At 39.0% G+C, this 10,229-nt stretch overlaps 1 pseudogene; it reads left to right on the top strand.

Annotated features, from left to right (window-relative positions):
• Positions 1–2,311: 2,311 nt before the first annotated feature.
• LOC136146404 (aurora kinase B-like) lies at positions 2,312–4,737 on the top strand (annotated as a pseudogene).
• Positions 4,738–10,229: the final 5,492 nt, after the last annotated feature.

Here is a 10,229-nt window from a genome sequence, read left to right as displayed (position 1 = left end):
AAAAAAATTCTATGCATACAATATTTATAATATTAAAGTAATATATTTAAAGGAGTAAATCTAAAGTTGTGTTCCTTAGGGCTAATGCCTCAGTTTATTTCTGATATATGATAGTGACATAGCCTCAGAACATATATCACATGTTTCTCTGACTACATGAATTTCTCAAACTAAATGGCTATAATAGCCAATTCATAGCTTTTGGGTAATTAGGGGGGGAAAAAAAGTGACTTTCTTTGAAGGATATAACTTTACAAGGGCAAATGGCTTGAAGAGTAAAACCCAAGGTGACTATCAGTCCCCACATGGCTTCTTGTCCAAGTACACTTGTGCAGTGAACTGCCTGCACAACCATACATGGAGAACCTGTACATGTTATTATCTAAATCAAAGATGATTTATTCTCCTTAGGTGTTATAAATTCAATGCCTGACTATAAGGAATGAGGCAGATATTACAGGGCAAGAATACACCTAAAAACCAGTCAAAAGTTTGCTAGTCATTTATTATATAAAATTATACTAAATAACATTCAGATAGTAAGACAATGAACTTAGTTGAAAAAATTGCTTTTTTGTCATCTGTCCAACATGTTGAGAAACAGATCTCACTTTTTGGTATGTATGGTGTGGCTAAGCAGAAGGGTTTTACCTAAAACTTGGAATCAACTTCAAAGATCCCCTTTGTAGTGTCTCTTAGGGAAAAATTTAATTGGCAATAATGAGATTCAGTAACCACCTCATTGAAGCCAATTAAATGGGCAAGTCCTTACATTCAATTTATCAGATATATTGGGGGAAAAAAAAAAACTCTAGGCAGTTGTTGTTTTTTTTTTTCTTTTACCAGATAAGACTAAACAGAAATTCCATGGGAACTGCATAAAATCTATCTTTTTGAGACTGGGGTAGAGAGATTTTAGTTCTGAATGGATGAAGGCAATAGTCAATGGGTACAACTTCTTACTCCCAAATTTTTCCAAAGAGAAGAGAAGTAAATAAGTAAATAAATAGTTAAATAAGTAATTATATAAGTATGCAGGAGCCTCAGGCATAAAACAAAGAGGGCCTGGGAATCAACTGAAACACCATAAAACAAGGGTTCATATCCATGACCTTGAATGTTGAAAGACTTCTAATTTTGGAAGTCCTAATGTGTTTTGAAAATTAATTATTTCAATTTTATTAAAAGCAATATATCATTCAGAAACTATAAACACTCGCCTCCTGATATCAGTGTTAATCTATTTTCTTAATGATACTTAATAGCCCAATATCTCATTCAACTAAATGAGCTCTATAAACTTTAATAGTTTTTTAAAAAAGGAATTATGCTATTTAAAGAAACACTAAATATCCAGAGGAAAAGCCACCATTCCATAAACTTTCTGTGATTTTAATTATTATACTTTATGAGGATAATATTGTCATGCACGTTTATAGCAGACAAATGGGTTTCTAGGGGGAAACTGCCTTAAGTTTAATTTTAGGACTGACAGAAGGCATCTGCTTTTCTGCAAGGGAAAAACAATGCAGTCCTATCCTATGTTAATCCTGGAAGTGTTTCTATGTTAAATTATCTTTTTATTACAAATCACAGCATTACAGAATGTCAAGTAGTAAATGAAAGTGAAAGTTAGTCACTCAGTCATTTCCGACTCTTTGTGACCCCATGGACTGTAGCCCACCAGGCTCTTCTGTCCATGGGATTTTTCCAAACAGGAATACTAGAATGGACTGCCATTTCCTCCTCTGGGGGATCTTCCCAACCCAGCGATCAAACCCAGGTCTCCCTCATTGCAGGCAGACTCTTTATGGTCTGAGTTACCAGATCCTTTGCAATAAAAAGTATATGTAGGAGAAAACTAATTTCAAATGCCTTTGAGTAGGGATGTCTGGTTATTATTATGTTTTAGGCTTTCTAGAAGGCTTACAGTCCGCTTACTAACATTCTGGTACAAAAGGAACTGAATAGTCGAACTAACTTTGTTCTTTCCTGAAACCATTTACTAAGGGACAAACTTTCAGTCCAGGAAAAGTTTTAGGAAGCTAGGAGAAGGAAGACGGGTATAATAAATAGTGTTAGAAACATAACCATGCCTAAGAAATGATTTTACATTTTTAATAAACAAAGCAAAACTGTCTATGTAAATAAATGTTTATGTTTCTAAATCAAGCTCACTAAAACAAAGAGGAAGCCTAAAATAATTCCAACATACAGTTTAAAAATATTTATGAAACTGCCTATGGAGAGGTTCAGTCATTTGCTAGCAACCACTGCGAGGTTGTACCATGGGCTCCAGTTCTCACCCTCTATGGACGGCCAAGAAGGAAAACACCTACCCTCATCTCTACGGCCAGGAGACGGCTCAGCCTGGCCTGAACACCTGCCCCAGAGAGGTTCTCCAGAAGAAGCTTGTCATCCCATCTCTTCTGTCCCCTTGAGCTGCTCCAACGTCCAGCCCACAGCTGCTCCCTGGCCAGAAGGTGGTGGAGAGCAGCAGGGGGACCCCCAACTTCTCAACACGTTTCTTCGCAATCCATGACTTTGAGACTGGGCGTCCTCTGGGCAAAAGCAAGTTTGAAAATGTGTACCTGGCTCGGAAGAAGAAAAGCCATTTCACAGTGACGCTCAAAGCCCTCTTCAAGTCTCAGGTAGAGAAGGAGGGTGAGGAGCACCAGCTGCGCAGGGAGATCGGCAGACTCCCAACGTCTTCCTTCTCAACAGTTTCTCCAACCAGCGAAGGATCTACTTGATTCTGGGTTTGCCTCTCCCCGGGGCGGGGAGGAAGCAGGAAGCCAGACAAGGAGCCGAGGAAGGGTGGCACTTCCGAGGAGCAGCGAATAGCCAGGATGATGGAGGAGCTGGCAGATGCTCTGATGTACTGCGGCGGGAAACAGGTGATTCGCAGAGACTTAAAGCCGCACTCTTGGGGCTCCAAAGAGAGCTGATAAGCTGGTCGGTGTGATAGTTTGCCGTGAACAGTGTCGGATTCTTGATCTCCGAAGAAGAAGATTTAGCTTCGGGACCAGGGACCAGGCTTGATCACTCAAGAGCTTTGGTGTAGCAGTTTTATTCAAGTAAGAATAGGCACAGAGAAAGCTTCTAACATAGACATCAGAAGGGGGACGGAGAGTGCCCCCCTCGCTAGTGTTAGCAAGCGAGTTACACACTTTTTAAATTAGCTATTATAGTAAGTCAAAAGACTGTCTCAAAGTTGTCAAGATCTTACTAGACCCACCCCCATAATTTACATTTTAAAATAACAGGATTAGTCAGAAGGTTTTCAGGAAGGAGAACTGTCCTCAAGCAGCATACATTGTTGATATATAATCCTTGAAAGTGAAAGAAAGTGAAGCTGCTCAGCTGTGTCCGCCTCTTTGCAAGCCCTTGGACTGTAGCCTGCCAGGCTCCTCTGTCCATGGTCCATGGGATTTTCTAGGCAGGAGTACTGGAGTGGGTTGCCTTTTCCTTAGCTCAGAGTTTAAACTGAGCTGTTTGTTGTGTAATCATCAGTTCCGGGCTTAAAGAAAAAAATGTTTTATGTGACTAAGACTAAGGAAGGTAGAGGAAAAAAAGATGTTCGTCCTTTCCTCCTCCTTGAGAGTTCCAGACCTCTGTCTCCTCGGGGACCCCAGGACTTCTTATCAACCGGCCTAGGAATTGACTGTCTCAGGTGCATGCCCTCTCCTGGAGGGGTAGACAGTGTTAGGCACCCGGTCCCCCTTTCCCCAGAGGTGACCGAGGGGCGCACACACAGAGGGAGAAGGTGGAATGGGGTACACTGGAGTGCTCTCCTACCAGCTGTTGCTGGACCCCGACGTTCCTGAGTGCTTCCCACAAGGAACGAGAAGTATGTGCGCATCATCACGGTGGTACTGAAGTTCCCCGTTCTGTGCCCCCAGGAGCCCAGGACCTCATCTCTGAGCTACTCGAGCATAACCTCTCAGAACACCTGCCTCTGACCCGGGTCTCAACCCACCCTTGGGTCCAGGACCATTCTCGAAGGGTGCTGCCTCTCTCTGCCCTTCAGTCTGTCCCCGGAATTGTCCCTGTCCTTTTCTCAATCCTGTCTGTGTTGGTACGTCTGTATATTGTAATTAGGAGGAGGGGTCCCTGGCCTCTTCCACCATCTGTCTGCTACCTCTGCTTTATTCAATAAAGGCAGATGCTTTTTGTACTGATGAATGTAGATGTTTACAGGTGGAGAAGGCTGTGGCGGAAGCTGGTCCCCGTGGGAGAAGGCTGAGGAGTTGCCCACGCTGGGTGCCAGGGTGGGCACCGCATCATCGTACCTAGGAGCACCCAGCCCTCTCAGCTCTAGCCCCCACCTGGTCAGTTGCCAGCCACCCCACCCTCTCCGTCTTTTCTGTCCCCATCTCTGACTCCCAGGCCTGGAGATGCTGGGGGCCTCGGCTCCACTCTGCTATGCCTGCACACCAGCCATCTCTGCCCACTTGCTCTCCACGACTTGCTCTTAGTTGATCTCTCATCTTCCTGTCTCCTGCTAAAGCCCTATAGACCCAGGAGCAATGAACACTGCTGTTCCCAGAAGCTGTCTTTTTTGTTTGTTCTTCTGTTCTGATGAGGCTCTAGCACAGGAGTCAATAGATACAGTACTGATGGTGCTTTATTTCTGATGTACATTTTCACTGACAAGTATGATGCTTTGTGTAGGTTTTGCTGTTTGGTTTGGTTTTGGCTGCCCTGCACAGCATGCAGGATCCTGCAGTATCTTAGTTTGAAGAACGGGTGCACCCTGCAGTGGAAGTGTAGTGTCCTAAGCACTGGACTGCCAGGGAATTCCCTTGCTGTAGATACACCTCTTTTATCAGATTAGGGAAGGCTTGGTCTCTTCCGTGTTTGTTCAGGATTTGGGGTTTTCTGAATCATGAATATATGTAGACTTTCACTAATGCTTTTTCTGCATTTGTAATGATTTGTTCTTTTGAGCCATGTGATGAAAAATATCAATATATTCTTATTTTCATTTCAAAAAAATACTGCCTATTGAGAGAAGGAATATGATCTCCATAGAGGCTCATGTATTGGAATTCTTCACGTATTGGGATTAGAATGTTTCTTCTCAAAAGAAAAAAACATAATGTTCTCTCATATTAACTATTCATAAAACTTTTTAAGACAATTTTAATTTTTCTCTTAACAGAGTGTCAGGTTTGAGGCCAAATATTTATAAAATACATATAACTAGTGCCTAAAAGAAAAAAAAAAACAAGTTTTAGTATTGTTTTACAATTATTTTTAGATAATGATTTGTGTTTATACATGCTATTGAGCTTATATGCTAATATTGTTGTTTAGTCACTAAGTCCTTTCTGACTTGATTGTGACCCCAATGTGCTGTCTATGGAAATTTCCAGGCAAGAATACTGGAGTGGGTTGCCATTTCCTACTCCAGGGGATCTTCCCAACCCAGAGATGGAAATTGCGGTTCCTACTGTGTCTCGTACATTGTGTGTGCTACATTGCTTCAGTTGTGTCCAACTTTTAGCAATGCTATGGACTGTAGCCCACACATCTCCTAGGCTCCTCTGTTCACGGAATTCTCCAGGCAAGAATACTAGAATGGGTTGCCAAGTCCTCCTCTAGGATATCTCCCCCACCCGGGGATCAAACCCAGGGCCTCATATACACAAAGCCTGTGTTTTACCACTGAGTTGCATCAATCTCTTCTGCATTGCATGTGGGTTCTTTACCGCTGAGCAAAATTAATAAAAGGATGAAAAAGTCAAGCTTCATTGAATAAGAATTTTAAATGTATTTCAATATATGTTACTAAAATTAAATACAGTAACAAAATGTTATTAGAACAATAAATCATGCTGTTTTTTTTAATATGCCTGGCAAAGACAGTTTTAAGAGTCAGTTATATCAAACTATCTTGGAAAAAATATTTCAGTTGTGTTGATAGAATTCCACATCATAAGGAAAAAATGCTTTAAAACTATTTTACAGATCTTTGATATTACAGTTTATATAACTAACATTGAAATCCAATGAAAGCCCCAAATATAGACTTAAATCTTATTTATGACTAGAAGTAAAAAAAAAAAAAATAGACAAAAGATAAACTAAAAGTATATTAAAAGATAAATACTCCATAATCCAAAAGGATACATTCCAGAAATGCAAATGTGAAGTGATATTAGAAAGTCTAACCATATGATTCATCACATTTCTAGATTTTTAATTTTTAAATAGTGTTTTAAAATATAGTAAAAGGCGTCTAAAACTTGAAAATACACTTCTACTTGGCTTTTTTTTTTTTTAAGTTGCTCGGTCTTGTCCAACTCTTTGTGACCCCATGGACTGTTGCCTACCAAGCTCCTCTGTCCATGGAATTCTCCAGATGAGAATATTAGAGTGGGTAGCCGTTCCCTTCTCCAGGGGATCTTCCCAGCCCAGGGATCAAGCCCAGGTCTCCTGCATTGCAGGCGGGTTCTTTACCATCTGAGCCACAAGGGAAGCCCAAAAATATACTACTAATTAAAATTCTTAGAATACTATATGTAGACAGGTTCTCCATTTTTATTATAAAAGCTGAGGATATTTCTAAAAATGAAAATTAATTAGAGGCATTTTTAGCAATGAAACCACCACCAAAAAAACAAAAATAAAAACTTATAGCAGAATCCAAAAAAAATGAAGCAAATAGTGCTTCTTAGAGTAATAGGAGAAGGCACACATGGAGAATCACTGCCACCACCCCGTCTGACTTCCCACCAGCCCATTCCTACTCACAAGATGGCCATGAGTGGTCAACAGGTAATCCATTCCCATTCACGGGTGATTCAGAAATGTGGACCCAAGTCATAAACTCGTGGAAAAGAGGATGATTTGGAAAGAAGACTGTCACTCCTCTGTCACACTGTCATTTACACCGGAGGTACCTGAATTTAGCTTATTGAGAACATTTGAATAAAGTCTCCAGAAACTAAACACCAAGTCCCAGGAAGGAGCGACTTCTTTCCTCTCCCTCTGGATGCCACCATCTGTGCTTCACTGCCCTGAAACCTTGTGTAGCCACTGTCTGAAGATGAGTTTGACTCATGAAACTCAGACCTGTGTTTTTAGGACTACCCTGAAGCCACTCACCTCCCAGTTTTGCAGTTGTTTCAGCCAAGAAGTCAGTCTTTGTTGGGCTTTTGTTTCCCTATAATCAACAGCAGGACTCAGCAACTTCAGAAAAGGACCTAAGATAGTCAATAATTTAGCCTCTGTGGACATGAGGTCTGTAACCCAGCTTGGGTGCTTTATTGCAAAATCAGCCCGAGGCAATACTAAACAGAAGCATGATGGAGTTTCAGGACATCTTTATTTACCAAAACCACTCCTAAATATACTCACTTCTGTTTTCTTCTATAACATTTGTAGTTTCATGATTTACATCAAGGTCTTTGAGTTATTTTAAATTAATATTGGTATATGAGGCAAGGGATGGATATGTTCAGCACTGTTTATTCCTTGAGAAATCTGTCCTTTCTCTGCTGAATTACATGTTTGTTAAAAATCCATTGTCTGTGTTTCAACAGCTTTATTTCTGGACTCTCTTCTTTATCACTGATCTAGTGAAACGGTTAGTCGCTCAATCATGTCTGCCTATTTGCAACCTCCATGGGCTGTAGTATGCCAGACTTCTCTCTCCAAGGGATTCTCCAGGCAAAAACATTGAACTGGGTTGCCATTTCCTACTCTAGAGGATCTTTACAACCCCGGGTTGGAAACCGGATCTCCTGCATTGCAGGCAGACTATCGTCTGAGTCACTGACCTATTTGTCTATTGAATGCCACACTGCGCATTGCTCTAACTTAAAAATCAATCCCGAAATCAGGCAGCATAAGTCTTCTAGCCTTGACTTCTCTTTCAATGCTATTTATTCATTTTGATATGACTTTTAGGATCAGCTACTTAATTTCTACAGAAAAGACTGCTAGGACTTTGATTGGGGTTGTGTTGAATTCAGAGGTCATTTTAGGGAGACTTGGCATAATTTCACTATAGTTCTCTGTTTCAGGATCATGGTATATCTAACCATTTATTTGGATCTTTAATTTCCCTCAGCAGCATTTTGCAGTTTTCAGTAAACAAGTCTGACACTTTTTATTAGAGATATCTCTATGTACATAATATTTTAAACTATTATATATGATTTTTTACTTCAATTTCTTTGTGTGTGTGTGTGAATAGGGTTGTTCAATACTGCACCAATATTTACAATTTGTCCAGCTGAAATCTTCCAAGATATTCTAAAGTATTTTTTAACTAGCTCTGTGGTCAAAAGTTGGCCAATGTGGAAGCTGCTCTTGAGAGCCTGATAGTGACTGTTTTTAGGTCTTCTCCCTCAAGTTAAAATGAAACCATGTACCCAGAGGGAAAGAAAATCATTGAGAAGCCTTCTAAGATTTATTAAAACATTCCAGGAAACATGTTTATAAATCTAGGACATAGGAATCCTTTGATTTATATCTTAGTTGAAGATCTTTTTCTTGATATAAAGAGGCAATTTGAAGGTAACGTAGTCAGATGTCAGAGTTCTGATATCATTTCAGGTCGCAACCCAATTCTTTGAGGAAGTGAAAACAAAAGCACTTGTCTTATAATCCCATATTTATAACAACAGATATATGGCTGTGGAAACATTTTAAGCTCATCTATTCTTTTACCAATCCCAAAATATTCCCCTACTCATGTCAAAAGGCTGGTAAAATATTTGGATTTAGGAAGCAAAAGCCCTTCTTGGAGAAACATATCCTTTCTCAGTGCCTATGAGATGTAACTGTTTTACTTGTTCTCCTCCAGGAACACAGATTCATCTCTTGAAAATTCCAGAGAGAGACTTATTTAAAAAGCTAATTTGGAAACTAGGAAAATACAAAATGTTAAAAGTCTTTCTTACAACTATTAATAAAAATGTTAGCCATCTGAGCAGGTAACCCCAACATATTCTATCTGACAGAAATACAATTTGGATCCAATTTGTGCTTTATAAACTAGTGGTTTAATAAAACTATAATATTATATCTGCATTATATCATATCATAGTTAAAACTTTTAAGTGAAAACTGTAAGATTTTTGCATCTTTGTGTCAACTAAAAATATATATTCATAACATAAAATTGAGAATTATGTTTTATTTGGAGGAATTTTTAAGGCTTCAAGCCCAGGGAGCAGCCTCTCAAGCAACCCTGAAAGAAATGCTCTGAAGAGGTGGGGAGAGAGGCAGGGTATATAAAAATTTTGCAGCAAAGGGCAGGTTGTCTGAAGGTTAAAGATTACTGTTAATTAAAGAAAACCAAGTATGTCAAATTAAAGAATTTAGCGCTTTTTTAATGTATGAGAAGACACTAGAGTCTGGACTATGGGGCCAGCATCCTCTTGCTTTCATATCCTGAGTTTCCTCAGGGCTTACCTTGGAAAATGGGTGCTGTTTGATGGCTGCTAGATGGCTGGTATTCTTCCCTCTCTGAGTTCCCTCAGGGCTCACCAGTTCACCATCTGCTGGTGGCTGCAATCACTGATGACTACGACATCCTTTGTTTACTGATATGGCAGGAAATATTTCATTTATCATATTTGTATGTTTTCGTATATATGTTTTTGATGTGTGATACTTTTCTACTTCTGGATGGTGTTGCCAAAATTAATTTGTAAAAAGTGAAATTTAAATGGCTTAAAGATAAAGAAGTATAAATCAAGTATACTCTCATAGCTATAGAAATTAGCCCAAATGTTTTTCTTAAGTTTACATGATTCAGAATAATCTTTGGTAAGTCAAATCTAGTTTAAGTTAAACTTTTGATTGTTTATTTCTAGTGTAGATATTTTTATACCTTGATTTTGTGTCCTGGCCTTGCTAAACTCACTTTTTAGTTTTGGTAGCCTTTTCATAGGTTTCATAGAATTTTCTACATAAATAGTCAATAATAGCATCTGTGAAAAAAGACCTTTAATTTTTATTCTATCTGATTTTTTTTTCATTTTTTTAACATTATTAAACTGTCTTTTTCAGGACAACGTTGAATTGATTTTCCATAATCTCTCTCACTTTCATGCTTTTCAAAGAACTTCAAAAGAACACTAGGTTTAGAATTTAGAATTATATTTTCTATAACTGAATCTGACCAATATTACTTAGAGAATTTTAAGATAAAGAAACTAATGTTCTCTTGTTCTGAAATTTTGGTATGTTATTAGGTGGAAAATTTGAGT

Source organism: Muntiacus reevesi, chromosome 14, assembly GCF_963930625.1.
Source record: "Muntiacus reevesi chromosome 14, mMunRee1.1, whole genome shotgun sequence".
NCBI lineage: Eukaryota > Metazoa > Chordata > Mammalia > Artiodactyla > Cervidae > Muntiacus > Muntiacus reevesi.
Note: the sequence above shows the minus strand (reverse complement) of the source record. Positions and strands in the feature narration are given on the sequence as shown.